The sequence below is a fragment of the Oryza sativa genome, chromosome 2 (assembly GCF_034140825.1).
Source record: "Oryza sativa Japonica Group chromosome 2, ASM3414082v1".
Taxonomy (NCBI): Eukaryota; Viridiplantae; Streptophyta; class Magnoliopsida; order Poales; family Poaceae; genus Oryza; species Oryza sativa.
The window spans coordinates 16,504,164-16,511,701 of NC_089036.1; positions in this window are offsets into that span (position 1 = coordinate 16,504,164).

Genomic DNA, 7,538 nt, shown 5'->3' on the forward strand with positions numbered 1-7,538 from the left:
GGCTACTACGGACATAACCATTGCTCACATCATGGATGAACAACACGATATCGTCCTCCAAGTGCTAGAATCCGATTCGGCCACCAGCTACACTGTTGATTTCAAATGACCGTCGAATCTGCATACGACCTTCGTTTTTGGCCCGTGAGTACTTGATGGAAAGCTCTCGGAGCCCTCTTTCCAATGGATCCAGCCTCATCACCAGATTCTATGTCATTTGGCCGCAATCACATAAACAAGGTGCTGCGTCACCTGTCTTGGGCCTCTGAGCTTGTAACTTTGTTTGGGACCCCGGCCCAAGTGGGGCCCATGTGGGGTGCGGCCCAACCAGGTGGAGGATGACCCTTGGCACCCCTTGGTCGTCCTCCCACCCCTATAAATAGGTAGGTACCCCTTCAGGACTTCTTGGGTTTTGATAGATTAAAGTTTAGCCATTGCTACTTGCTTGCAGCGCGCGTGTCGGCTAGACCGTCCGTCTGCTTATTTTTTGGAACCCTAACTTATCATTTGTATTAAATTTCTATTTGCAATTCAGATTGCTTTTATCTTGTTCTTGCTTGTTTCTTCGATTTGCTTGTAGGAATAAGATTGATCTGCACCGGCAAGATCAACAACCCACGGAGAAGTGTATCGATCGCTAAGGCGCAACACAACGTCTCGTACGGTTGTAGTCGGATCGTCAACGTTTCTTCCAAATCGTAGTTATCACAATTCACCGAAAGATCGGCCCAAACAACAGCCTTGAGTGTCAAGTGAAACTCAGGGTTCATCAATAACACAAGACCAAAACAAATGAATGAAAGAACATGTAGCTTAGTGGTTGCAATGACCTAAGTAAATAGCACCGTAAGGCCCTGAGTTCAAATCTCTATATAGGCAAATTTTAGATTGCAGTACTAAGTTTTCAATTTAAATGGCTACATATATCCAGTTGAATGTAGAGGCCGGGTAAAAAATACCCTTCTCTAAAAGAAAAAAAAAGCCAAAAACAAATGAAGACTTTAGGTACGGCGATCAAAGTAAAAGACATCGGTAACTAAGACTATGCGTTTTAGACCAAGGTGCTTTCAATAGCCAATCCCGTACTGTATATATGCGGTTTTAGACCAAGGTGCTTTCAATAAAAAATAATTCTAGGTGAACGCGTTCAGTTTTATGAAGTCTTGGGTTGCAAGAAGTCCAAGATAACTTGTTTTATTTTCATGTGGTCACCAGACTGCTATTTGTTATTTTTGAGCAGCATATGATCTACATCAGAATATGGTTGTTTATTCAGAATAGGTTTCCAACACAAAGGCCGTGTTTAGATTCAAACTTTTTTTTCAAACTTTCAATTTTTCCGAAAAATTAAATGTTTGGACACATGCATGGAGCATTAAATGTAGACGGAAAAAAAACCTCTTGCACAATTTGCATGTAAATCGCGAGACGAATCTTTTGAGGCTAATTACGCCATGATTTAACAATATGGTGCTACAGTAAATATTTGCTAATGATAAATTAATTAGGCTTAATAGATTCGTCTCGCAGTTTACAGACGGAATTTATAATTTATTTTGTTATTAGTCTACGTTTAATACTTCAAATATACGTCTGTATACTTAAAAAAATAATTTTGGACCACTAACTAAACACAGCCAAACTTAGGCAGAAAACTATTCTGGTCGGGACTTCATGTAATACACAGATTGCCTTCTTGCTGTCAGTTCGTACGGTCTGCTTCTCTATTAACCACGGCCCAAAGTCAAATTTCACGTGCTTAGTTTGGGAAAATAATAATAATAAAGGTCTCTGTCAGTGGGGGACCGAATTATAACCCAGTTTTAGGAGATTGCTCGGCCCTTGTTTAGTTCCAAAATTTTTCTTCAAACTTCGAACTTTTCCATCACATCAAAACTTTTCTACACATAAACTTCCAGCTTTTCCGTCACATCGTTCCAATTTCAACCAAACTTCCAATTTTCGCGTGAACTAAACACACCCTCAGTGCGAAGAATAAACAACAGGTTTGCATTTCTAGAGGGGTTTACATGATTGCAAAGTGTGGCTTGGAAATTTGATTGAAAAAGAAGTGGGGGATGGCCTGACCACCAGTTTTTGGAATGATGTTTGGGCTGACAGATGTCCTCTAAAGATACTGTTCCCTGACTTGTATGCTGTGAACTCTCAACAAAATGCCAGTGTCAGAGATATCTATCAGGAAGGGGCTTGGGAGCTGAGTTTCAGAAGGAACCTTAATTAAGAAGGGAGAGCTCAGTTAACTGAGCTTCTCTCTAAAATCCAATGGGTAGTTCTGAATGGGGGGGAGCATGATAAGGTGGTGTGGTCTCATGCTAAGAAGAAGCAGTTTACCTCTAGATCAATGTATAGACTCTTGACTTTTGGAGGAGTAGTGGATACCGACATGCAGGGGACCTGGAGGAGTAAAGTTTCTTTGAAGATAAAGTATTTTGTTTATCATGCAGGAAGGGGGAGGATTCCATGTGCCTTTCAGTTGGTTAAAAGGAACTGGAAGGGAGGAGATGATAAATGCAAGTTGTGTGGGGGCTCTGAAACTCTTAATCATGTTTTGTTCAATTACCCTATTGTGAAATTTGCTTGGTGTGTGGTCGAGGAAGTTTTGCACTTCCCTGTGATCCCTGTCTCTTTCTGGGAAGGTTTAGATTTGTTAAAACAAAAGTTAGGGGGGAAGCTTGGTGTAGTGGTGTTTGATAGTTGGATTTGGGGTATTTGGCTAACTAGGAATGAATGGGTTTTTAGAATAAATTGCTTAAGTCTCCTTTGCAGGTTGTTTACAGGATAATTTCGCTGCTACAACGCTGGAGGCTCATTCAAAGAAGAAAAGAAGAGGCGCGTTTGCAGCAGCAGATTAAAGACCTGATAACCAAACTGCAACAACTCCGTCCTTCAGGGAGGCTGCCAGATGATTTAGACTTTGGTTAGGAGTAGTTTTTATATGCTGATCTTGGGGGTGTTAGTGTTTTCTGAATCAGGGTGTGGGTGCTCTATGCCTGGTTGCTGGAACTTTTCCAGTAACGGTGATGCTGGTCATGTCTTTTGTCCAGTCTTTTCTGTTGTTTCCTTTTTCAGCTGTAAAACGTCTTATGTGTATCCTGTTAGGCTTTCGTTCTGAAGGCTGGGTATTATAATACCTGTCATAAAAAAAAACAACAGGTTTGCATCGAATCGAGAACAGTTTTAACAGAACAGTCACTCTCCAAATTCGTGGTAGGCGAGGCACATCAGTCAGAGAGGCGTTATTGCAGTAAGAAATTTAGTAAGGGGAATCTGGAGAGTGACTTACACTTATCACGTTGAACAACGTTTGATTCTTGGCGCCAGCTTCCTCCTCCTCCATCTCGCATCCCTGGCCTTTCTCAAGATCGACGAATTCGACTTGCTTTGTTTCTGGGCTTTCCTCTAGATCGACGGATTTAGGAAGCTCCATCTAATCCTCGTGAGCTAGCTTGAGAACAGATTCAACCCTTCCCTCTCTGTCTCGTTCAGTTGTTCTCCACGACAAGACGGCGAGAGCTCCCTGCAAATCTTATAACTGCGCGCTATGGCGTCTTCGACAACTTCGACCTGATCAGGGTTTCCGCTTCCCAACAGAAATCGCCGCAAGCCTCCGTTTCCGATTCTTAGGGTGCCCTAGTTTCAGTAGATAGGATGGGCTGATTAGCCGCACGTAAAACAAGAAATGTAATTAACGTATGATTAATTAAAAATTAATATATATATATATATATTTATGAATAAATTTGTTAGATTTTTTTTAAACAACTTCATTATAGAAAATTTTCGTATGAAATACACCGTTTAACAGTTTAAAAAACGTGCTAACGGAAAACGAGGAGAATCTAATCCTATAATCTGAAACGTGCGCACCCTAGTCTAACACAAGGGATTTTTTGGATGGCCTAGGCCATTGGAGATTCCACTATAGACCGGTGACGGACGTGGCTAATGGGTATGTACGCGCTGTTTGTTAAAGTGGCGGTGGGTCCAATTCTTTCTTTTTAACATATACTAGTAGGATTTAAATTAAAACATTTCTTTCACGTGGAAGTCAGGTGTTACACAGCGAGGCTGTCGAGTGGGACCAAATCTAGCTCACCTTTGACGGCGCGGGGCGCCCATCGATGTCCCTGCTCTGCCGCTCATCAGATCGGTGATCGCCAGAAGTCCGTCGCCGTCCGCCTCACGGTCGCCAGGACAGCCGCGACCAACGTTGTGATGCTTGCAGCTCGCCGGGCGTGTTCTAGCTGCTAGCTCATCACGGAGCAGGACGTACTCGTACGTGCATCCACAACTACGGCGGTGTCACGGAGGACATCCATCCCCGACATCGGCTTCAAGCTCTAGCTGCGAGACCTACGTTCTTGACCAGACCTACCGCATCGACAACGTCGATCAACAAGCTCAGAGTCAGCGCCAACATGCCGATCATGCGCCCAGCTATATATATGCGTCGTCTCACACATCTTCTCCACTGACACTGCTCCATCTCCAGCATCTCCAGGGCCAGTTAGAGTTGCTTGAACTTTTGTCGCTGGGACCTCTGATCGTTTACGCATACAAGAATACACACGGAGTATATATATACACACTACGTCCATGGGTGAGGTAGAGTTAGTGGTTTGTTGCTTAACAATTGGCATGGTCAATTAGTCGCATAAAAAATATAGCTGGAAGACAATTTTGTTTTCAAGTTCTGGGACTATGCACATATTTGTGAGCACATAAAATTCTGCAATTGACGTATCAGCATCTCTAAAATGTTCCATAGAACTGCAAATAGAACCGTGCATTTTACAGTGTCGTAACATTCAAAGATCAGCCTAGAACAGGCGCCGACCACAGATACTCCAGGGAGGGCAGCTTGAAGACAGTGGTGGTCGAAGCCCAACAAACTGTCATTTTTTGGGGAAACTATTTTCGCCCCTCGAGGGATACATGTCCCTCAAATAGTTATGAAAAAAATTGAAAAAATTTGAGAACATGTGACATGCAAGTTCAAATTCAACTTCTACATTTTGCAATGAAAAAACAAATTTGACTGTGAATATACGTTAACTAGCTATAGTTTAATTTATTTTTTCCGTTGCGAGATGTAGAAGTTAAATTTGAACTTGCATGTTTGTGGAGTGATATATCACATGTTAATATATCTTCTCTTTTTTTTTAATTTTTCTATAACTATTTGAGTGACATACAAGCAACGAGAGAATATCCGAGGGATGAAAATCCACTCCTCATTTTTCGCCAAGCAGAGTTCGAAGCAGTTATCAGATCGAGTTCGAGGTAGCCATGAAGGGAAAAAGAAAAGAGCTCATCAAGTGGGCCATCCAATGTGATAGTAGAGTCTAAACCAAATCATGGGATAAGGCCGGCCTCTGCATTTCAAGACATAGTTACGAATGAATCTTAAAAAAATATCAAAATTCAAATAAAACTAGTTCAGCACACATACCTTCCACATATCAAGGATAGATGCCCAATGTTTCAGCCAATTACGGCATAGCCGTAGATAATGCAGTGCTGATGTAGTGTCGTCGTAGCTTATATTCCTCGTCTTTTCATATGCCAACATTCATGCCCTTAAGTTTCGGCCTAATCACGAATCTTCAGCTGACACGATATTGATGACGCAAGGTAAATCAATAATAATTTGACAACAATACTTAACATCATCAATTTAACTTCCTGCAATACCTCTCTAGCTTTCCCAAACTATCTTTGCCAATGAAATTAATGAATCTTTCTGTATAAGCATGCAAGTGTTTTTGACACTCCGGGGAGGGAGCTGTAAACACTATCTCCTAATGGCTCTGTCGAATTATCTTTTTCACATCTTCCCAAATATGCTCCTCCTTTTTTTCACCTCTTCTAAAGTAACCTTTTTCATTGCAGACACACAGATACCCTTATGACCTTCACCCAAAAATATTACGGGGTATCGTATCCATAGGAAACATGTACGAACTAGTCTTCTAACTAAATTACCTAAGTACACTGTTGGCGGTTATTAAATGCCGATTCTATACCGTCAACATCTGCATAAAGTCCAGATAATAAAACATCCAACATAGTGATAGGTATTAAATCTCACATATTCCACAAGTGTTGGTATATATTTGTATGCAGGTGATGAACCCCGAAGTTGGGAGGGAAATCAGACTAAAGTGAGGAGAAATATGTATCCATACAAGGATGGGTTGTGAACTTCATCAAAATACCAGAGAATCAGCCCAAAACTCTGAGAAATGGACAGAGGAGGACCAAGAGAGGAGAGATGCCGAAGGCCAGGCCAGGAGGGCCTAGCCCAGGTTCGGTCGAACCCTGGTAAGCGCCGTTAGATCCAGGTTTTGGCATGGACGCTCCATATCACTCCCTGATGGTGGTTGCGGGCAGTTCGGACAATTCTCCTCCCCATAACCGTCATACCTGTCCTATAAATAGACCTCATCTCATTCACTCTCACACACACTTCTAAGCTTGAGCTGAATTATAAGAGGCTCTATTGTACTATATTGTATGCTAGAATAGAAAGAGAGTAGAGTAGAAAAAGTCGGAAGAATTACAGAGTTGTCGGTAATCTTCTCTCATTTCTTTTATTCTGTTTATTACTCTGATTTCAATATAATTATCTTTCTGAGTAATTTAGATTTATCTTGTGAGAATTATCTCTTTGTTAGTTCCTAAATAGCATATGGGATTATTGTTCACTATAATTAATTAAAATATAGTGATTGCTTTGATGGGTTATAAATAGTAAATTAGATATTAATTGCTTAGAGATAAATGTGGGATCGGCTAAGTCCGAGTCAGACTGGATTAAGTGATACAGCCGATTCCGACAATACGACTTGTATACGACATCGGGTTTGAGTTGATGTGCTTCAAGATGATTGCCATGCATGGATAGAGTCCTGAGAAGGCAATTGTATCTATTAATTAGGATATTTTATGTAAATTCCTTAGATATAAATGTGGGCAAAAATCTGCCGCAAAGACTTATGATATCTTAGAGTTTATTAGAGATAAGAGTCGTGTCCGATATGGACATATATTGTAATTCTCGGGTATAAATAGACCCGAACCCCATGTAATTGAATTAACACACGTTCAATACAATCTCGGCGCATCGCCACCTTTTTTACTTTCGTTTTGTTTCGACGAGTTCTTGCTTTTGGGTTGAGCTGCATCGGTTTCGATCTTCAACAAGAGGTGAAACTTGTTATGGCGGCTTGCGTTCTCGGGATTAGTGCTTCCATCTTTATGATACTCTAATCTTGTTTATGTAATTGGTCGAGTTATCATATATCTTACATAATCTTCGATAATATCGTTATCTAATCTACAATCGGCTAACATCTACTAGTAGAAGGCAGCTGATTAGGTTAAATAACGACGTTGGCTTAGATTATATAAGATATCTACCACTCTATGAAACATCCAGCGGCTTGATTGTCTAGATATTGTCCTTCTTTTTATACTTATAGATGCATCAGTTGAGTTTGATCTTATGAGTCGTG